General features: G+C 44.0%; 1 protein-coding gene across 11 annotated transcripts in view; it reads left to right on the top strand.

The window, feature by feature from the left end:
• The first annotated feature begins 16,213 nt into the window (after positions 1–16,213).
• LOC125446654 (protein PRRC2C-like) overlaps positions 16,214–23,287 on the top strand; it is a 125,967-nt gene continuing 118,893 nt past the window's right edge. For all 11 annotated transcript variants that reach the window (XM_048520381.2, XM_048520389.2, XM_048520388.2 and 8 more), the window contains exon 1: positions 16,214–16,359. The gene's annotated coding sequence lies outside the window, so the exon portion shown is untranslated. The remainder of the gene's footprint in view (positions 16,360–23,287) is intronic.

The raw sequence follows: 23,287 nt of genomic DNA, 5'->3' as shown, positions 1-23,287 counted from the left end.
GTGTCCCTGCCCCGAGACCAGGAGGTCCGAGTCAAAGCCGATTCACATAATGTAACAGAGATAATGGGAACAGCAGATGCTGAAGAATCCTAGGTAACAAAGTGTGAGGCTGGATGAACACAGCAGGCCAAGCAGCATCTCAGGAGCACAAAAGCTGACGTTTCGGGCCTGTCTGATGAAGGGTCTAGGCCCGAAACGTCAGCTTTTGTGCTCCTGAGATGCGGCTTGACCTGCTGTGTTCATCCAGCTCCACACTTTGTCATCAGAGTATGTAACCGATTGGTTAGGGAAGGAGCTTCACTCTGTATCTAACTCTGCGCAGTACCTCTCCTGGAAGTGCTTGAAAGGGACAGTGTCCATGAGTCTTAATTTCAGTTTAATCTGTATTCATCCCCATGCTGTCGCTGTCCTGGGAATGTTTGATCGGGACAGTGTGGAGAAGCAGTGTAGGGAAGCTTTGTAGCAATGTTGGCCTTTTGGTATTATGTTCTGGGAACTCGGGTTCGATTCCCGCAATGACGGATAGTGGAATTTGAGTTCAGTAAATATCTGGAGTTAAGAGTATAATGATGTCGGGGGGGAAAGCCCATCTGGTCCTTTAGGGAAGGAAACTGCCGTCCTTACCTGGTCTAGCCTACACGTGACTGGAGACCCACAGCAATGCCCTCTGGGTATGTAGGGATCCTGCCGAGCCAGCGACGCCCTCATCCCATGAATGAATTTTTTAAAAGCTTTACTATGTACACAGGATAACAAGGCATAGAGCTGGATGGACACAGGAGGCCCAGCAGCATCAGAGAAACGGGAAAGCTGACGTTTCGGGCCTAGGCCCTTCTTCAGAAAGAAGGGTATATAACCCTGTCCTGGGAATATTCGATCGGGGCAGTATTCAGGGAGCCTTACTTTGAGTTTGAAAGAGAATAAATAACTTTATTCTGTATCTAACCCTGTGCTGTACCAGTCCTGGGAGTGTTCGTTGGGGGCACTGTAGATGGCTTCAGTTTAACAGAGAGACCTTCGTCCTTTATACAACCCTATGCTGTACTTGATCCGGGAGTGTTTGATGGGGGAAAAGTAGGAAGAGTTTTACTCTGTAGCTACCTTCGTGTTGTTCTTGCCCTGGAAGCACTTGATGGGAATAGTGTAAAGGGAGACTTATTTTTAGTTTAAAAGAATAGGGAGATGTTCCGTTCAGTTTTAGAGTGGATGCGGTTTAATGAGGATTAGTGGTGTGTGATAGAGCAATAAAGTGTGAAAAAGAATTAACTGTAAATCACAGTCTCTTAAAAAAAGGCTTTCAGCCCATTGAGTCTGAAATGGGTCTTTGAAAGATCTTTTAGTCTCACTGTCCTGTTCCTTCACTGTGTCCTTTTATCAGGATGTATTTCCATCAGTCCTTTAATAGTGCTGAGCTGATCAAACCTTGTTAAGGCTCTCCGCCTTAACTTCAAAATAGATTCTGGAAAACCCAACATTTTCATTGATTCCGTTGGACATAGCGCGCAGTTTCCAGGAATTGGGCAGACATTTTCGAATTCGCTTATACTCTGAACTTCCGTCCCATCATCACAGTCACTGCTGTAGCCGAACCTGCGGTTTAAGGGAACATCTTATTTCTCCCGAAACGTTTGACTGCTCCTTTCCTCCAGATGCTGCCTGGCCCACTGTGTTCTTCCAGCCTCCTGTTTGGCTAATTTGGATTCAAGCATTTCCAGGGTTTTTTTTTGTCTGTAATCTTATTTCTCTTTTTGTTTGCTTGAAACTCTCGAACGAAACAGTCCTGTCGGGGCGAATGGCATTTAAAGGGATGGATTAAAATGTAGAGATGCATACCAGAAGCTTATGATAAATGCAGCTTCACAATTCAGTAAGGAAGCCAAAGAATGGCCTCAAGAGCGAGACCTCAGTCGCTTGTACAGATTGGAAAGGCTGAAGTTGGCATTTATATAGAAGGTTAAGGAGTGCTCAGAACCATGAAAGGGGTCTAGACAGAGTGGACAGTGAGGCATTGGCTAACGAGTTGAGAACTAGAATAAACAAGCCAATTCAAGGCGATGCATATGCAATAAGCAACAGCGACGCGCAGGGGAAATTGGTTAGGACGTGGAAATGCATCGTGGTGGTGGTAAGTTCAGTCAGGGCTTCACAGAAGGGACACAATGATTATATAAGCTAAGGCTTTGGGGAGAAGACTTGATGAGTTGCTCCTGCAGAGAACTGGCACGGACGTGATGGGCCAAATGGCTCCCTTCTATGGTCTGACGCCCCACCCCCTCACCTCCTCTCCACCCCGCCCGCTTCAATGCTTTGGTTGCATGGAGCAGATCTGTCTAAATTGCTTGCCCCTATCCAAGGGCTGTCTATCTAAACCAGAGAAATGTTGCAAATTGCCCGGGGATGGCTACACTGTAACCGAGATAGTAGGAACTGCAGATGCTGGGGAATCTGAGATAATGCGGTTTAGAGCTGGATAAACACAGCAGGCCAAGCAGCATCAGAGGAGCAGGAATGTTGCTGCTCCTCCGATGCTGCTTTGCCTGCTGTGTTCATCCAGCTCTACACCTTGTTATTCTCGGATTCTCCAGCATCTGCAGTTCATATTATCTCTTTTAAAAAAGGTGCAAATGCCCAATCACTTTACTTGCACTAGGGCACCGGCAATAGATTGCACTTCAAGCGGGGAAGTGTATCCATTCACCTCCACCCCCAAAATGATTGCTTGCTTTGTATAATTGTTTTCTTTCAATGACCTATGTCCTCCTTCCGATCAACGACTGTCCTTGGAGCGCGCAGAGGCTGGGAAATATTAAAGATGCAATGGGTGACGCTCGTCACAAGCCGATTCTTATTCAATGCACCGCTGCCCAATTGTTTAGTATCGAATAGTTGACTGAGGACAGCATTCGCAACGTTACATCAGCTGGTGCGTTGTCATCTCAATCCATTTTGAAGTTAGATAAATTAGATAAACAGTTCTTTTTTGCGAGTGATAATGGGAACTGCAGATGCTGGAGAATCCAAATTCTTTTTTGCTCCGAGCTTTTATCTGCAGAAAGCGTCGCCTGGAGAGGCGCATTTCTAATATATGGTCATCCTCACGGACAGCTAATTTTCGCTGACAGTCAGACAATCACACCATTGCAAATTTATTTCAACGTTTGTCGAAGCCAGCAACAATTTGCATCTTTGATGCCTCCTGCGGCACAAGAGAAGTTTCGAAGGAGAAGCGATCTTATTGAATCCCGAGACAAAAGTACGTGGGTGAGCATTTGAAATGATTTAACATTCAAGGCTATGGGCCGAGTGCTGGCAGGTTGGACCAGTGCAGGTTTGGAGTTTATTTTTGGTTGATTCAGACTCGATGGGTCGAAGGGCCTCTTGTGTGCTATATGATTGTATCGTAGAATCCCTACAGATGAGCCATTCGGCCCATCAAGTTAGCACTGACCCTCCGAAGAACATCCCATCCCCACCACCCCACCCCCCGCCACCTGTAACCCTTCGTTTCTCATGGCTAATCCACCTTACGTACACATGCCTGGCTACTATGAGCAATTTAGAATGGCCAATCCACCTGAACTGATATAAGATTCTGAGCGATCTGATGCAGAGAGGTTGTTTCCCCATGTGGGAGAGTCTAGAACCAGTGGACACAATTGCAGAATGACACCACCTGTTTAAGTCGGAGCTTAGGAGGATTTTTTTTTCTCTCAGTAGGTAATGAATCTGTGGAATTCTTTGTTATAGAGGGCTATCGAGGCTGGGTAGTTAGGTATATTCAAGGCTGAAGTAAACAGATTTTTAATCAGTAAGGGAATGAAGGTTTCTGGGATAAGGCAGGAAGTGGAGATGAGGATTACTAGACTATCCATGATCTCGTTGAATGACCAGACAGACTTGATTGGCCGCATAGATTGGAACAATAGGACAGTACAATACTGTCTGCACTGACTGCTTTGAGCTGATCTCATCTGCCTGCACATGACCCTTGGTGGCACAGCGTGGTGGTCTCTTGGCAGAACATGGCAGTGTGTTGGCAGCCCAGTGTGGCCATCTTTTGGCCTGGCATGACCTCAGCATAGATTTTCAGCCTCGAGGTGATTCCAAAGCAGTTTCCCAGCCTCCAGAGTCTCGAGATGAAGCCTAACATGGACTGGAGTCAAGGCTCAGCCAAGAGGCTTGGCGCAGTGAGGACTGAGTTGGGAGGACTGTTGTCCAAAAGTTCTTATTTCTCTATTTTGTAATCTATTCTTCTGATCTGTCATGCCTTTCGTTTCTTTATTTTTCTAATTTTTTTCTGAAGAACATTTGGTCAAATGTGGCCTTGATGTCAAGAACAATGACTGTCGCCCTCACTCCCTCACCTCTTTTGTCCATTTTTGAACCAGGGCATCAATGAGGCCAGGAGCTGGGTGGCCCTGGTAGAAACCCAACTGAGTGTTAGTGAGTAGGTGATGCCTTTATTTTCACCTACTGTAGTCCCAATCAGGCAACTCTGTCAATTGCTGCCCCTGCCAAGCGCTGGAAGCCTCCCCAGAGTTATCCAGACAGCAGAAAATTTGTTTCAGGAAGACGAGGACCTGCCCTGTCAAATTTCATGTGGATGTGCTGTTGCACATGCACAGAGCGTGATTAAAGGGAGTCAGCATGGCTTTGTGATGGGCGGGTCATGCCTTACAAATCTGATTGGGTTCTTTGAGGAGGTCATGAGACAGGTTGACGAGGGATGAGCAGTGGATGTGGTGTACATGGACATCAGCAAAGCATTTGATAAGGTTCCCCATGGCAGGCACTTTCATAAAGTCAGGAGGTATGGAAATCAGGGTGACTTGGCTGTCTGGATTCAGAATTGGTTGGCTGACAGGAGGCAGAGAGTGGTTGTAGATGGTAAATATTCTGCCTGGAGGTCAGTGCTGAGTGGTGACCCGCTGGCTCTGTTCTTGGGCCTCTGCTCTTTGTAGTTTTTAGAAATGACTTGGATGTGGAGGTTGAGGGGTGGGTTAGTATGTTTGCTGCTGACACAAAGGTTGGAGGTGCCGTTGATAGTATTGAGGGCTATTGCAGGCTTCAGCGAGACATTGACAGTATGCAGAGGCTGAGAAATGGCAGATGGAGTTCAACCTGGATAAATGCGAGGTGATGCATTTTGGAAGGTCGAATTTAGATGCTGAATCTAGGATTAAAGGCAGATGCTCGGCAGTGTATAGGAATAGCGGAATCTTGGTGTTCAAGTGCATAGCTCCCTCAAAGTTGCCACCCAGGTGGATAAGGTTGTTAAGAAAGCATATGGTGTTTTGGCTTTCATTGACAGGGGGATCGAGTTTAAGAGCCGCGAGGTTATGCTGCAGCTGTACAAAACCCTGGTGAGACCACACTGGAATATTGTGTCCAGTTCCGGTTGCCCTATTATAGGAAAGATGTGGAGGCTTTGGAGAGGGTGCAAAGGAGGTTTACCAGGTTGAGAAGGTTGACTGAGCTTGGACTTTGCTCTCTGGAGAGAAGGAGGAAGAGAGGTGACCTGCTCAAGGTGTACAAGGTAATGAGAGGAATGGATAGAGTCGATAGCCAGAGACTTTTCCCCAGGGCAGGATTGACTGCCACGAGGCATAGTTTTAAGGTGTTAGGAGGAAGGTATAGAGGAGATGTCAGAGGGAGGTTCTTCACCCAGAGAGTTGTGAGTGCATGGAATACTTTGCCAGTGGTAGTGGTGGAAGCAGAGCCATTAGTGACATTGAAGCAACTGCTGGACATGCACATGGACAGCAGTGAATTGAGGGGAATGTAAATTAGGTTAGGTTATTTTTGGAGTGGGATTATTCCACGGCACAACATGGTGGGCCGAAGGGCCTGTACTGTGCTATACTTTTCTATGTTCTAACACGTACTGAAGAATCTAGGTCCCTTGTACCTAAGATAGCACTTTAACTGTGACTTGTAAACTTTTCACTGTACCCATTTGAGCACGTGTGACAATAAAATAATTTAATTCAATTCAATTCATATCCCTCTATTCTCAACTGGTTCGTGTATCTGTCTAAATGCCTCTTAAACATTGCTGTAATCTCCTTCTATCACCTCCCTTAGCAGCACTTTTTAAGAAACCATCACCCTCTATGTATAAAAATGTCTCGCACATCTCATTTAAGCTTTCCCCTCTCAGCTTACACCTATGCCCCCTTGTATTTGACAGTCACATCCTGAGAAAGACTCCAACTATCCACCTTATCCATACCTCTCATAATTTCATACACTACTTTTATGTTGCCCCTCAACCTCTGACGGTCTAGCAAAACAGTTCAAGTATGTCCAACTTCTCTTTATGGCTAATGCACTCCAACATCCTGGTGAACCTTCTCTGCACTCTCTACAAAGCCTCCACACCCTATAGGGTGGCAACTAGGACAGCAAACAATATCCCAAACGTGGTCTAACTAAAGTTTTATACAGTTGCAACATAACTTGTGGACTTTTATACTCACAATGCTGACTGATAAAGGCAAACATATCACTTGTTGCTTTTATCCACTTGTGTTGCGACTTTCAGGTAGCTATGGACTTATGCCCCAAGATCCCTCTGTGTATCAATGCTCTCCAGGGTCCTACCATTTACTGTATACTTTCCTCTTGCATTTGACCTCCGAAACTGCATCAACTCACACTTGTCTGAATTAAACTCCGTCTGCCATTTCTCTGCCCAACTTTCCAACTCATCTATATCCTGTTGAAATCCTTGATACCTTGACATTCTTCTTCCCCTTACTTCTACCTCTGTCTTAATGTCTTATGATTACGGAGTTAGAAACCACGGAGTTAGACTATAACCTGGCGGCATGTGATTTCTGACCTTGCTCACCCCAGTCCAATACCGGCATCTGCACATCATGATAACGGAGATCAGTGGGAAAGCAATATGAACTGACGGAGATAGAGAAGGTGCAGCGAGTGGAGATAGAGAAAGGAGGCGACTGAGGTCAGGAAGACAAGATACCAGCAGATGGAGACAGAGAGAAGGGTGACTGAGGTCAGTGAAACTGGGATACAAGCTTAAGGAGAGTCATAGTATCGGACAGTATGGAAACAGACTTTTCGGTTTGTTGAAAAGTCTTTTAAATGTTGTAATTGTACCCGTATCTACCCCTTCCCCTGGTAGTTCATTCCACATGCTAACCACCTTCTGTGTGAAGAAGTTGCACCTTATGTCTATTTAAAATCTTGCTTGTCTCACCTTAAAAATATGCCTCGTCGTTTTGAACTCCTCCACTTCAAAGAAAGAGAGGGTATAACTGAGTACATCGAGAGGGGGAAATCACCAGGTAGTGATACATATTATATATATATAGAGAGAGAGAGAGAGAGCGAGATGAGGTGGTACTGGGGTCAGTGAGACAGGTGCCAGCAGATGAAGACAGAGATGAGGTAAATAAAGTCAGTGAGGTGGAGGTGTTTGGACAGAGATAAGAGAGTGTAATAGACAAAGATGCAAAATCCCTCTCCCAGGAAGCAAGGCACGGTCAGCATGATAAATGAAGAATTATATTTTGATTGCAAATAATCATTGTAAGATCTTTGAATCGTTGAACATCAAGTAAACCTGAAGGCTTTGAGAGACTTTAAACTAAAAACTAACGTCACTATAGTACCAAGATAATAAAATGAGAGGCTGGATGAACACAGCAGGCCAAGCAGCATCTCAGGAGCACAAAAGCTGACGTTTCGGGCCTAGACCCTTCATCAGAGAGGGGGATGGGGAGAGGGAACTGGAATAAATAGGGAGAGAGGGGGAGGCGGACCGAAGATGGAGAGTAAAGAAGATAGGTGGAGAGAGTGTAGGTGGGGAGGTAGGGAGGGGATAGGTCAGTCACCTATCTAGGCCCGAAACGTCAGCTTTTGTGCTCCTGAGATGCTGCTTGGCCTGCTGTGTTCATCCAGCCTCACATTTTATTATCTTGGAATTCTCCAGCATCTGCAGTTCCCATTATCTCTGTCACTATAGTACCACTGTTTCATAGAGAAATGAGTGCTGGTGAGGTTAACTTGAATATCACCATATCTCAGGAAAGGTTGAGAAGGCTACTTTTTTTGGAATATGGTGTGCCACAAGGACTTTTGCTGGGTCCACCGCTTTTTGTCATTATGTAAATGATGTGTACGTGAACATAGATGGTATCGTTAGTAAGTTTTCAGATGACATCAAAATTGGAGGCTTAGTGCACAGCAAAGAAGGTTACTTCAGAGTACAACGGGATCTTGGTCAGAGGGCGGTGCGGTGGCTCAGTGGTTCGCACTGCAGCCTCACAGCGCCAGGGACCCGGGTTCATTTCCAGCCTCAGGCATCTGTCTGTGCAGAGTTTGCACATTCTCCCTGTGTCTGCTTGGGTTTCCCCCAGGTCCTCTGGTTTCCTCCCACAGTCCAAAGATGTGCAGGCTAGATGGATCGGCCATGCTAAAATTGCCCGTAGTGTTCAGGGGTCCGTGGGTTGTAGGGGGATGGGTCTGGGTGGGATGGTCCAAGGGGCAGTGTGGACTTGTTGGGCCAAAGGGCCTGCTTCCACACTGTAGGGAATCTAATCTAAGATGGGCCAATGGGCCAAGGAATGGCAGATGAAGTTTAATTTAGATAAATGTGAGGTGCTGCATTTTGAAAAGTCAAACTTTTGGTCTTGGTGAGTGTTGCTGAACAAAGAGACCTTGGAGTGCAGGTTCACAGTTTCTTGAAAGTAGAGTCACAGGTAGATATGGTAGTGAAGATGGCGTTTGGTATGCTCGCCTTTATTGGTCAGTGCAGTGAATATAGCTATTAGGAGGTCATGTTGCAGTTCCACTTCTGGAATACTGTGTTCAGTTCTGGTCTCCCTGCTGTAAGAAAGATGTTGTGAAACTTGAAAGGGTTCAGAAAAGATTTACAAGGATGTTGCCAGGGTTGGAGGGTTTGAGCTATGGGGAAGTGGCTGAATAGGCTAGAGCTATGTCCCTTGGAGCATTGGAGGCTGAGGGCTGTCCTTTTAAAGGTTTATGATATCGTGAGTGCCATGGATAGAGCAAATAGCCAAGGTTTTCCCCGGGAGTCCAAAACTAGACGGCGTATGTCTAAGTTGAGAGGGAAAAGATTTACAAGGGACCTAAGGGGCAACTTTGTGTCACAGAGTGTGCATGTATGGAATGAGCTGCCAGAGGAATGGGTGGAGGCTGACACAATTACAACATTTAAAAGGCATCTGGATGGGTATACGAATAGGAAGGTTTGAAAGGGATATGGGCCGAATGCTGACCCGACATCCCAATCTGACATTTGCCAGACATAATAGGAACTGCAGATGCTGGTGAATCCGAGATAACAAGTTGTGGAGCTGGATGTACTCAGCAGGCCAAGCAGCATCTCAGGAGCAGGAAAGCTGACGTTTTGGACCTAGACCCTTCCCGTAATTTCAGCTTTCCTGCTCCTAAGATGCTGCTTGGCCTGCTGTGTTCATCCAGCTCCACACCTTGTAATCCCATTTGCCAGCAGTTTATGAACCTCCATGAGGTCATCCCTCAGTCTCTGATGCTACAGGGATAAAAGCTCCAACCTATTCAGCCTCTTCATATAAAAACATCCTTATAAATCTTTTCTACACCCTCTCAAGTTTAACAAGATCTTTCCTAAAGAAGGATGACAAAAATTGTAGGCAATATTCTAAGAGTGCCCCCACGAATATTCTGTACAGCTGCAACATGACATGCTATCTCCCATACTCAATGCTCTGACCAATAAAAACAAGCATACCGAATGCCTTCATCACCACCCTTTTTACCTGCCACTCCACTTTCAAGGAACTATGCTCCTGCATCCCTAAGTCTCTTTGTTCAGCAACACTCCCGAGCACCCCTGTTGTTAACTGCCTAAGTCAGGGTTAACATTTTGGGTCTGGTGACCTTTCCTCAGATGCTGCCAGACCTGCCGAGCTTTTCCAGCAACTTCCGTTTTTGTTCCTGATTTACAGCATCCACAATCTTTCGATTTTTAACTAATTTGCTGTAATTTTCCTTACCAAAATGCAACATCACATCTTTGTCTAAATTAAACTCTATCTGCCACTCCTCCCCCCATTGACCCAACTGATCAAAGTCACACCGTACTCTGAGATAATCTTTGTCATAGCCCACCTCACCACGTATTTTGGTATCATTTGCAAATTTACTAACCATATCTCCTATAATCACATCCAAATTATTTATATAAATGATGGAAATCAATGGGCCCAGCACCGATTTTTGAGGCAGACCGCCAGTCACAGGCCGCCAGTCCAAACAACAACCTTCTATTACCACCCTTTGGCTTCTACTTTCAAGACAATTTTGTATCCAATTGGCTAGCTCCTTCTGTATTCCATGTGATCTAATGGTACAAACCAGTCTAACATGCGGAACCTTGTTGCACACTTTGCTGAAGTCCATATAGATAGTGCCTACTGCCACGACTTCTCCTAAATGTCACCTCTGCAAAGAACGCAATCAAGTTTGTGAGACACAGTTCCCCATGCACAAAGTCACGTTGACTATCCCCAATCAGTCTTTGCCTTTCCAAATGCATATAGATCCTGTACTTCAGAATGTCATCCAACAACTTACCCACCACTGACTTAAGGTTTACCTATCTATAGTTCCCTGGCTTTTCCTCACAGCCTTTCTTAAATAATGGTGCCACATTAGACCAACCCCAGTCTTCCAGCACCTCACCCATGGCTGTCGATGATACAAACATTTCAGCAAGTGGCCCAGAAATCTCTTCCCTAGCTTCCCACCAATTATTTCTCTAAGTTCCCTTGCTTCCATGTTCTTCTGTATAGTAAATACAGTCTTAAAATATTTGTTTAGTATCTCACCCTCCTCCTGAAGTTCCACACATAGTCAGCTATGTTGATCTTTAAGGTACGCTATTCTCTCTCGTTACTCTTTTACCCGTAATGTACTTACACAATCTCTTTGGATTCTCCTTAATTCTATTTTCCAAATCTATCTCATGTCCCCATTTTGCTGTCCTGATTTCTCTCTTCAGTATCCTCCTCCTGCCCTTTTCTCCCAGAGGGATTCACTCAATCCCAGCTATCTATACCTGACAGATGCTTCTTTCTTTTTATTGACCAGAGCCTCAATTTCGCTATTCATTCCGTACACCTGCCAGTCTCGCCCTTCACACTAACATACTGTCCCTGAACGCTCATTATCTTATTTTTAAAGACCTCCCACTTCCCAACCATTCCTTTACTTGTGAATAGTCTATCACAATTAACTTTTGGAAGTTCCATCTATTACAATCAAGATTGGCTTTTCTCCAATTTAGAACTTTTAACATTTTGATCAATTGTATCCTTTCCCATAACTATTTTAAAGATAATAGTATTATGACCACTTGCCCCGAAGTGCTCCCCGCTGACACCTCAGTCACTTGCATTGCCTTCTTGCCCAAGAGAAAGTGAAGTTTTGTTCCTTCTCTAGTGGGTGAAAGTTTTTCCTGGGCACAGTTTAACAAATTCCTTCCAATCTAAGATCTTAACACTATGACATTCCCAATCTACCTATGGAAAATTAAAGTCCCCTGCCATTACAACTCTATTGTTCTTACCAATATCTGAGAACTCCTTACATATTTGCTTCTCAATTTTGCCACCGACTATTGGAGGACCTATAACACAATCCCAACATAGTGATTGTCCTTTTCTTAATTCTCAGTTCCAGCATAAAATTTCCCGAGATGATCTCCCAGGAAGATCCTCCCTATCAATGACTGAAACCTTTTACTGTCAACTGAACAGCTTGGGAACAAGATACAGAAGAAGTGATTTATCTCTGCCAGCTTAGAAGAGCTGCCTTTCTCCATAATTTGCAGCCAAAATCCACTTTAAATCCAAATAAAATCAATTCATCTTTTTTTGTGCACATGTTGTAAGCTGTGATTCTCAATTGATAAATCAGAGACCTTTTATGAGCAAATCTGCTACACCGTGTCTCTTGCAAACCAATGGAATCATCTTGGGAAGATAACTGAAAATCAAAATTTGACCAGCATAAAAATCAGAAGGACCATCTCAACAACCCACTGAACTGCATGCCAGGTTTCCTCTGCCCATAACCTGTTTTTGTCTGTCTATTTGCCTGTGTGTGCCTGTGTCAGGAGGAGCTTATAAGGTGATTAGAGTTTTAATAGTGTTATGCGCTGACAGTTTAGAACCGTTCACCTAAAATCTAATTACTTGCAATAAATACTAATTTTTTTTAAGTACAGAAACCTGGTTCATTCTGTGTATAAACCTGGATCTGGCACTCATGTAGATCAGGGAATTTTGTGTACTTAGTTAAATTCTCTAACCTTTGTGATGACTCTGAAAATAACAGACTTAATTTCCAGCACTTCAATGAGCAGTGACAATTCACACAAAGAGCACAGTTGTAGACAAATTAGATATATAGGGGCCTCTCAGCTAACTTGGAATCTCTGCTTCTTATGGATTTGTGGTCACTGTAATTTGAATTGTGATGAGAATGTTCAAGATGATATTCAACAGGATGTTCGTGAGGCATTTTCTGGAGCACTGTGTCCAGTTCTGGTCTCCCTCTTGTAGGAAAGATATTCATTAAGCTGGATAGGGTTCAGAAGAGATTTACCAGGATGTTGCCAGGAATAGGGGGCTAGGGGTTTTAAGGAGAGGCTGGATGGGTTAGGACTATTTACACTGGAAAGTAGGCCATTGAGAAATGACCTTATACAGGTTTATAAAATCATGGGAAGGTATAGATAAAGTGAATGGCAGGTGTCTTTTCCTTAGGGTGGGGGATTTCAACATTAGGGGGCATATTTTGAGGCGAGAGGAGAAAGATTTAAAAAAGAACTGAGGGGCAATTCTTTTACACATAAAGTGGTTCATGTGTGGAATGAACTTCCAGAGGAAGTGGTGGATGCATATACAGTTACCACATTTAAATAATGTTTAAGTAAGTACATAAATAAGAAGGATGTGGACCAAGTTCAGGCAGGTGGGACTAATTTAGTTTAGGATTATAGACAGAGTGGACTGGTTGGACCAAAAGGTCTATTTCCATGCTGTATGACTGTATGACATAGACAAGTGGAATGGGCAATAAAGTGGCAAATGAAATGTAATGCAGAGAAGCATGATTCAATTCATCTTAGCAGATAGAACCATAAGAGGCCAGATAAAATAAGAACAACTATTCTCAAGGGAACGGAGGAATAGAGAGCCTGGTGTGGTAAATGTACACAAGCCATTGAATTTGGCAGCGCAGGCTGAGGAAGTGATTAATAAACAATAGCAACATCCTGAACTTTCTAAATGTAAGTGTTCAAAGCAAGGATATTACGATAAACCTGAAGTGATTGTGCAATCCTAGGCACCACACTTCTGTACAGATATGAGGGAATTTAATGAGGGTGCTGAAAAGAATTAAAACACATTTCCAGGGATGAGGGATTTTTGTGACATGGACAAAGTGGAGCTGCTGGAACTGCTCACTTGGGCAAAAGCTAAGAGAAGATATAACGGAGGCACGGGAGTCCCTGATTTATGAACCCCCCAACTTACAAATTCTCATACTTACAAATATAATCCCATCCAAACATATGAACATTTCCTGCACTTAAAAATGGCAGCATTCCATTTGCTGTAGATTGGTGAATGAAAGTTGCTCGCAACCTGGGAAATGCCTGTCTTCAGAGTCGTGAGGGGACTGGACAATGTGGGAGTGAGAAATTGTTGGAAGCTTCAAGAACAACGGGACGTAGATTTAAGATGTGGCAAAAGAAGCTAAGGTGACGCATGGTCAAGATTTGGAATATACAGCCTGAGAGTGTAGTGGAGGCAAATTCAATCCAGCATTTAAAAGAGAATTATATAATTATTTGAAGAGGAAAGATATGCAGGGCTATCAGGAAAATGCAGAAGGGAGACAATAAGTGAACATAAGAATATGGGAGCATGCTTGATGGCCCACTCTTGCTCCTCAAATAAATATAATCATCGCTGATCATCCAGTCTAATATTCTTCTCCACGTAATTGTCTGCATAACGGACCTCTCATATATTCAAGTTGATTTTTGTCTACACCTTCTCTGTAGGTGTGACATTACATTCTGTTCAATTACCCTGATGTAATTATATAAGGTATGATTTGTCTCATTAGCAAACAAACAATACTTTTCTCTGCGTCTCAGTACATGTGATAATGTAAATCCAATCAAATCACTGGTATTTATTAAACAAAAACCGAAGCAACTACAGATACTGTAAATCAGAAACACAAACAGAAATTGCTGGAAAAGCTCAGCAGGTCTGGGAGCGTCTGTGAAGAGAAATCAAAGTAAATGTTCTGGGTCCTGTGATCCTTCCTGAAAAAGGTCCACGCTGCTTCCACACTGTAGGGATGATGTGATAGGCAGACATGAATATAAGAGCAGCCTAGATTTGATGAATAGGCTCTTGTGATGCAGTGGTAGTGTCTCTTTCTCTGATGTAGGCAGTTCAAGTTCCACCTGCTCCAGAACTAAGTAACAGCATCTCTCAACTGGTTAATTTGGAAAACATCTAGATTTGTTGATCAGAGATAATGGGAACTGCAGATGCTGGAGAATCCAAGATAGTAAAATGTGAGGCTGGATGAACACAGCAGGCCAAGCAGCATCTCAGGAGCACAAAAGCTGACATTTCGGGCCTAGACCCTTCATCAGAAGTGCTCCTGAGATGCTGCTGGGTCTGCTGTGTTCATCCAGCCTCACATTTTATTATCTTAGATTTGTTGATCAAATCCCTGGCCTCGGGTTTGAAACCAAAACACTTTGATGACCGTGGATGAATCATAGAGCCAATTCAGCACAGAAACAGACCCTTCGGTTCAACTCATTCACATTGATCTAGTTTTCCAAACTAAACCAGCTCCATTTACCTGTATTTGGCCCATATCCCTCTAAACCTTTCCTATTCATGTATATGTACAAATGTTGTTTAAATGTTGTAACTGTACCTGCATCTATCACTTTCTCAAGACAGTTCATTCCACATATGAACCACCATTTATGTGGAAAATTGCCTCTCAGGTCCCCTTTAAATCATTCTCCTCTCACCTAAAGAGCATGGCCTGTAATTTTGATCTCCCTTCTCACAGGGAAAACACCTTTGCTGTTCACTTTATCTATGTCCCTCGTGATTTTACAAACCTCCATAAGGTTTCTCCACAACCTCTTATACCCCAGGGGAAAGGTCTCAGGCTACCCAACTGCTCCTTATAACTCAAACCCTCCAGTCCTAGCAACTTCCTCCACAGCGATGCATATGAAAAAGGAGGGGGACAGAAAAGGTCATGAGAGGTGGGGAAAAGGTGACAGTGGAAAGGAGTAAATCAAAAACAGAAATTGCTGGAATAGTTCAGCAGGTCTTTCACCCTTCACTCAATCAGAAATTTTAACTCTGATTTCTCCCCACAAATGCTGGCAGACCTGCTGAGCTTTTCCAGAAATTTCTGTTTTTGTTTCTGACTTATAGCATCTACAGTTCTTTCAGTTTTTATTCAGGAATGAAAGGCAATGTTGTCACAATTGTACAGAACCTTAGGGCTGTTCTCTTATTGCAAAGGGGTAACTGAAGGCAGTGAGGAGAGTTTGAGGAAGGGAACCCTTCATGGTAATCTCAACTGGGTTGGGAATGAAACCCATAGAGTTGACAATCATTCTGCATCACATCAGACTAGACTAGCCTCCCCGCGCCAGCAAAATACGTCCAGACGCAGTCAAATATAAATTTAAAACCCTGCTGTTCAGTCCTCCCGACGCTAGATGACGAATGGATGGCTGACGGGGGAGCACGAAAGCCGCGGTCGCCTGCGCCTCGTCGGACCCCGAGCATCCAATCGGAAATATATTCTAATCTATGGTAAGAAGATTCTAACGTCACGCGGCAGCCCTTCTACGCCGGTGGCGAAGGGAGTAGAACGGGGAAGTGGGCGTGGTCTGATGTGGGCGGGGCAGGAGTCAAATATATGCTAATAGGACGGCACCCGATTGGCAGCAGGGGCCGCTTCTCCGCCTCACCCCGCCATGGGTAATGAATAATCAATGAGGCGGAGGAGGCGGGCTCAGGATCGTCGCCGTAGCCGTTAGTCAGCCGGGTATTTTTTTCAATGATTATATCAAGGGGGCGGGGGGGTCAGGGGAGGGGGGTGTGAGATAGAGAGCAGGGATTAAAAAAAGAGTGAGAAGGCCGGGCGGGCGGTCCGGGGTGATTCGCAATCCGTCTCCATCCGGAGCCCGGCGTGGCGTAATTTATCTTTTTCGTTCGCTATCTAGACAGCGTCGGCCCGGAAGAAGGAGCCCGGGTGAGTATTGTGGGCCGATGGTTACCGGTTGGGCAGTTAATCGGCGGAGTTTTTATTTGAAATGTCTGCTGCCGGGAAGGATTCCGGCCTAGAGCTCCGGCGCCATTTTGTTCTCAGGATGTTTCGGGCAGAGAGGGAGGGAGGGAGACCGAGACCGGCCGGTGGCCTGCTCAACGAAGCGGAGTTTGGGGAGGTGGGAGAGACATTAATAAGCCATCCCCTTGTTTCCTTTAGGGAAGGAAGCGGCGAAGACTCCCCAACCCCCCCCCCCTCACTATTTGTAATCCTTGTGCTGTGAAATGTATGCAGTACCTCTTACTGACATCAAATTTTAAAAACGCAACATCTTGACAAGAAGACTTCAGAATTTTATACCCAGTGCTTTCTTTTAGTATTTTCTTTCTGCTTCTAGCGGAGGTGAAGTTATGAATAAATCCCGCCCAACCGATTTACCAGATATTTACTCTCCTGGTGCTGTTGGTTCCCTTTTATTTTTTTAACAGTATCGATCATGCATTTGTGTTGAGTTCCTTGCTTCCGTCCGGAGGCATTTAATGTTCGAATTTCAAAATAAATGTGTAACTTACTATGACTTGTGCCTAATTCGACTGGTTGTTAGGGGATGAGAGAGCGTGAGGTAGTTTCTGTTTACCCTGTGATTTCTCAATTTGAGTGTAGACCTTCATTTGCTGGGATCTGTATACTGGGATATTTGGGCGCCAGCTTTTTTATTTTTATCATGCGTTTTAGTGGTTATCTTTTAAAGAGAGAAAAGTTGTTGGAAGGGCTTTTCGTTTTTGAAAATTAGAAACGTGTAGTATACTGGATTTTGAAAGGCCTCGGATGTGTGTGATTCATGAAGGTGCTGTGCAAATTCGTGTTAAAGCTGCGATCTTCGACTATCTAGCCCTCAACTGAGAGGCAGTGTATGTTTTTTACTGGATAAAGTTGTAAATAGAGGAGGAGGAGAAGGGGGTTGTGGTGCGAGGGTGGGTGTGGGGTGTGTGGAAGTTTCTGCTTCCATCTCTAAAGGAAATGCGGATGGTTTAGAAATGTTGCCCCTCCCCTTGCTTCACCTCCCCAGATTTTAATCAATCTGATCGTTACCATGCTTAATTACTGTTTGTATGGCCTGCTTTTTTGTTTAAGATTGGTTTGTTTAAAGTGTAATTTTGCATTGCAATTTCACATCATCCTGATAGCATTGATTTTCTCTTCCTCCTGTGCACCTGTTCAATGGGTCTTCCTCCTAAAATGCCCTATTAATAAACGTAATCTTCCTCCACCTTCCTTTTTCTCCTCACGAGTGACCATCTTTCAGTCTCATACTGTATATGCACTTGTTACATGGATGCTGTAAAAAAGCAATGGGAATAAAGTTAATCAACTGCTGAAGTGAGACAATAGGCCTGTAACTTTAAAAAACAAACATATATGGTTCTATGGAGAGATCTGTTCACATTACTGTGTTTTTAAAAACTTGCATTTATTTTGTAATTTTTAATGTCCTGGAGATGGCTGAATATGCCTTTATCATTACATTTGAAATGTAGTCGGTCATCTCTGTAGGTAGATTGGAAATCTAGTCTTTCAAAAACATGATTGCTCAACCAGCAGTGAGGTAAATGACTAGTTAATCTGCATGTTGTTTGTAGAAGAAATATTACCAGCAAAAATGCTCTTTGTGCCTACAAAAGATCTCTCCAAACCCTGATGAGGCAGAGAAAAACTCCATTTTTTGCATTGCCCATTCTGAAAGATTGCACCAGGGCTCCTCTGTGCCATGCTGAAAAGCTGATATAGATTTTGTCTAGCCTTCTGGGATTGAAACCATGAAGTTTTTTATTGGGGAAGTGTGGTACCACTGAGCCAAAACATACCCTTGCTGAAATCAAAATTCTGGTAGTCTAGACTATTATGGTCATGACTGTCTTGAACTCTTGAAAATTTATCATACCAAAGGGTGAAATTCTTTTGTCTTGTTGTTTTTAATGTGGTTTACTTGAAAAATTAGTAATAGTGGAAGAGTTGTTACATAATACCCAATACTGTTTTCTTTCCACTACTTCTTCACCTGTGGTATTTGCACGAAAGCATTTCTTATTCACTTGCCGTCTAACTGAGGGATAATATGACTGACCACTTTTGTGTCAATTAACATAGTGATCTGTCACTAGGCTTGACACATCATGATCTAGATATAGGGGGCATAATTTAAGCATAAGTGGTGTAGACTGCTTAGGGCTGAGAAGAAAAATGGTTTCACGTAGAGAGTGGTGAATCTTTGGAATTCCCTATCCCAGAGGACGACTAGAGGCTTAGTCTCTGAATTTATTCAGAGATTGATAGCTTTAACATCTGTCAGTTTATCAAGAGATATAGGAGTAGTGTTCCTATAGGAAGGATGTTGTGAAACTTGAAAGGGTTCAGAAAAGACTTACAAGGATGTTGCCTTGGTTGGAGGGTTTGAGCTGCAAGGAGAGACTGAATAGGCTGGGGCTATTTTCCCTAAAACATCAGAGGCTGAGGAGGGATTTTTTTTTATAAGAGTTGTAAGATCATGAGTGGCTAGGCTGATTAGCCAAGGTCGTTTCCTTGGGGTGGGAGTCCAAAACTAGAGGGTATAGGTCTATGGTGAGGGGAAAGATTTAAAAGGGACCTAGGGGTAACCTGTTCATGCAGTATGTGGTGTATGAATGGAAGTAGTGGATGCTGGTACAATTACAAAATTTAAAAGGCATCTAGTTAGATATATGAATAGAAAGGGTTTAGAGGGATATTGGCCAAATCTATTTGGTTGGCATGGGCGAGTTGGGCCGAAGGGTCTGTTTTCATTCTGTACAGCTCTGACTTTTGAGTGGAAAGATTAGCCGTGGTCTAGTTGAATGGTAAATGTGGCTAGCAGGGCCAAATGGCCATCACCTCTTTTCAGCGTGCTCGTTGCTTCATCCATACTGTATTAAGACCATTATGTCGCTGTGACTGAGTGTACTATGTCTAGAATGCTGTTTCATAGTTTGGCTTTTTGGATTTTAGTGTCATTGGAGGTTGAGATTTTACATTTGCCCTGTTGATATTCTGTTTTTTAAAAAAAGATCATGAGCTTCCTCTAAATTTGATCAAATGACTGATCATTTTTTTCCCTTATGCAAACAAACCCCTCTAATTTATTGGGTTTTTTTTATTTTGTTCTGTAGACTGTATTACTGAGTACATTTGTAAGTGAAATCAGACTCGTTAGACCATCTGCGAGAGCCTTCATGGACATTGACTTGTTTACATGTTAATGTTACTTTGATTTTTTTTGTTAGGCAGAGTATCATTGGTTTCTTTTCCTTGGTAAGTGTTGCTCTTGGTCCAAGTTGTTGATTTACCTGCCTCACCTCCCTGCTGTGGAGGGCTGCAATTCTTATTATGATGTCACTAAAGCCTTTTTATAGTAGTATGGGCTTGGAGACAGGCACCTAGGCCCTAGGGCTCAATACAAACCTCACCTAAAGTTGCTTCTTACTAAAGTAAGTGAACACACAAGGTTTCACTGAGTAATTAGCTGCTTCAGATCTCACTAACCTGTTGAGCCATTGTAGGTAGAAAATGGTGGTGAAGACAGTGTTCTTGCGTTGTAGTTGTGAATTCTCTAATCGTTTCTGATTGAAGCAGGCCCTGCCAATGCAGCACTTGGACTTAGGTAAGCTTCAGTACAAATCCTAATTCTGCATGTGGGCTTTCACCTTTTCCTATGTTCTCATATCCAGTACTTTAAACTTCCCTGAAGTTTAGCCAAAGCAGTGACTGTACGGAATTACACCTTTTGATGATGCTGGCTAAAATATTCCTGTTTTTAGTGTTTGAGTGGGCAGTCTGTTTCCCTGTACTGATACAGTCACAACACAAGTAATTTTAACTCTGCTAAATTTAGTTTTCCCTAATTCTCTTTCATACCACTAGTGTCCATTGTATTTGGGACCAGCTTGGTTTTGCTTGTTGGATTCTAGATTGGGATAGCTACGGTGCAAGAGCTGCAAGTTCCTAGTTTGTTTTTCTTTTCTTGGACAATTGTCATTGAAACGTTATAGAGGAGAAGAGATTACTGTAGCGCTTGACTTGGGCCTGGTGAACTCAAGAGCAAACGCCCCCTCTTTAAGATGGGCCAGCGTAAACTTGGCATTCAGTTGTTTTAGTTGATTTTGTCCATATGTTTTTTGTCATCTGCGGTGTTGGCTGGCTCAGATTCTCCCTTTGCTGAAAATTTGTAAAAGCGTTCGATGTTTCTGACTGGACCTTCCAAGTTCTGTCATCACCTGTGGCCCAGTTCTATCTGCTGCATCTTGACCTTGTTCAAACCTGGGCTGCCTATATCCTAATTTGCACCAAGCCCCATTCTCATAACCGTAACTGTTCACTGGCTATGTGAGCTCCTCATCAGTCTGGTTGTTATATTTCACATCCTAATCCTTGCATTCAGATCCTTCCATGCCATCTCCATATCGCTAACTTCAGTCCTACAGCCATGTTCAGGATTGTGTTCATCCAATACCTCTTGCTCCAGCTAGGCTGTTTGAATGCTGGAATTCATCCAGCCAATCTCGTTTTTTTTTTAAACGACTTTCATTTAAGCAGCTATTGTTTTAGTCAGTATGACAAGATGGTCATCTGTAGTTTGCTTCCTAATGTTTGAGACGCTTAATGATATATGTTAAAGATGCTGTGTAAATAAGTACGTAAATTTGCATTTGGGTATTTTTACCCTGCATTTGTACCAGTTTTTTACAATGCTATCTTGTGATATTGTTGGACAGTAGGGAACTTAAATGAAAATAAGTTGAGGTGTGCATGGCTGGGATTAATGTCTATCTGACAAGTTTCATTATAACCAGAAGAGCAATTTTATTTGTAGTGTGGGGTTTATGTTGATTTGTTAGGTCATTGTGATATGATCTTGGTATAGTACTTACAATCTCCAGTTTTGTGTATCTGATCTTTGAGTCTTTAGTTACTAGCTCTATCACGATATTCCTTTGGCAGTGGTGGTGTCTGCCATTACTGGACAATTAGAGAATGTTCCCGCGACACATCCCTCACACCCCGCCCCCGCCACAACCGCCCCAAGAGGATCCCCCTCGTTCTCACACACCACCCTACCAACCTCCGGATACAACGCATTATCCTCCGACACTTCCGCCATTTACAATCCGACCCCACCACCCAAGACATTTTTCCATCCCCACCCCTGTCTGCTTTCCGGAGAGACCACTCTCTCCGTGACTCCCTTGTTCGCTCCACACTGCCCTCCAACCCCACCACACCCGGCACCTTCCCCTGCAACCGCAGGAAATGCTACACTTGTCCCCACACCTCCTCCCTCACCCCCATCCCAGGCCCCAAGATGACATTCCACATTAAGCAGAGGTTCACCTGCACATCTGCCAATGTGGTATACTGCATCCACTGTACCCGGTGCGGCTTTCTCTACATTGGGGAAACCAAGCGGAGGCTTGGGGACCGCTTTGCAGAACACCTCCGCTCAGTTCGCAACAAACAACTGCACCTCCCAGTCGCAAACCATTTCCACTCCCCCTCCCATTCTCTTGATGACATGTCCATCATGGGCCTCCTGCACTGCCACAATGATGCCACCCGAAGGTTGCAGGAACAGCAACTCATATTCCGCCTGGGAACCCTGCAGCCATATGGTATCAATGTGGACTTCACCAGTTTCAAAATCTCCCCTTCCCCCACTGCATCCCTCAACCAGCCCAGTTCATCCCCTCCCCCCACTGCACCACACAACCAGCCCAGCTCTTCACCCCCACCCACTGCATCCCAAAACCAGTCCAACCTGTCTCTGCCTCCCTAACCGGTTCTTCCTCTCACCCATCCCTTCCTCCCACCCCAAGCCGCACCCCCAGCTACCTACTAACCTCATCCCACCTCCTTGACCTGTCCGTCTTCCCTGGACTGACCTATCCCCTCCCTACCTCCCCACCTACACCCTCTCCACCTATCTTCTTTACTCTCCATCTTCGGTCCGCCTCCCCATCTCTCCCTATTTATTCCAGTTCCCTCCCCCCATCCCCCTCTCTGATGAAGGGTCTAGGCCCGAAACGTCAGCTTTTGTGCTCCTGAGATGCTGCTTGGCCTGCTGTGTTCATCCAGCCTCACATTTTATTATCTAGAGAATGTTTGTTTGTTTGTTTGTGTCTGTTCATATGAAATAAAACCTGGTGCTTCGTTTTGGTGATTCCATTCCTAGGGTGTTTCCCCATCCCCAAAAGCAGTGTGTTCCATCCCCAACTAGCCTGGGTAGTTAGTGAATATGAGTATCCACATTATTCACATCCCAAACTTGGTTTTAAAATTGGAAGGGATCTCATTTGTTATGTGAATGTGTTGAATCATGATGGTGGCAAATATTCAACCATGTTGAACCAGGAACAGTATTTAGAGCTTTCTCTCACCATGCCACATATACATTCCAGCATTGTGGGAAGGAAGAGAAAAGCTGTCATCTGGAACAAGGGGACACAGTGTTAGAGTAAAAAAGAGCTATTTAGCACATTGGTGGTGAGAACTCTACCACTTGGTTAATCTTTTGCAATTCTGTACCCCACAGGGCTGTAGAGACTTAATTTATGAACATTTTCAAGATGGAGGCGCCCAGATATTAAAAATATAAATGGACATGGGCCAGTGTATGAAAATGTTGAGGTAGATTAGCCATGATATACTTGATTGGCAGAGCAAGTTTAAATGGCTGAATAGCTTATTCCTATTCGCTCTATAATTCGCTTCAACAGTTTGCAAATGTATCTCTGCCTTTACGTTTATGGCTTAGTGGCAGGAAGCAGAGGGTGGTGGTTGAAGGATGTTTTAATGATTGGAAACATGTGCTTGGTGGCATAAATAGCCACGATAGTGGTAGCTTGCT

Source organism: Stegostoma tigrinum, chromosome 34 (assembly GCF_030684315.1).
Source record: "Stegostoma tigrinum isolate sSteTig4 chromosome 34, sSteTig4.hap1, whole genome shotgun sequence".
Lineage (NCBI taxonomy): Eukaryota > Metazoa > Chordata > Chondrichthyes > Orectolobiformes > Stegostomatidae > Stegostoma > Stegostoma tigrinum.
The sequence above is the reverse complement of the archived record's forward strand: the minus strand, read 5'-3'. Positions and strand labels throughout refer to the sequence as shown.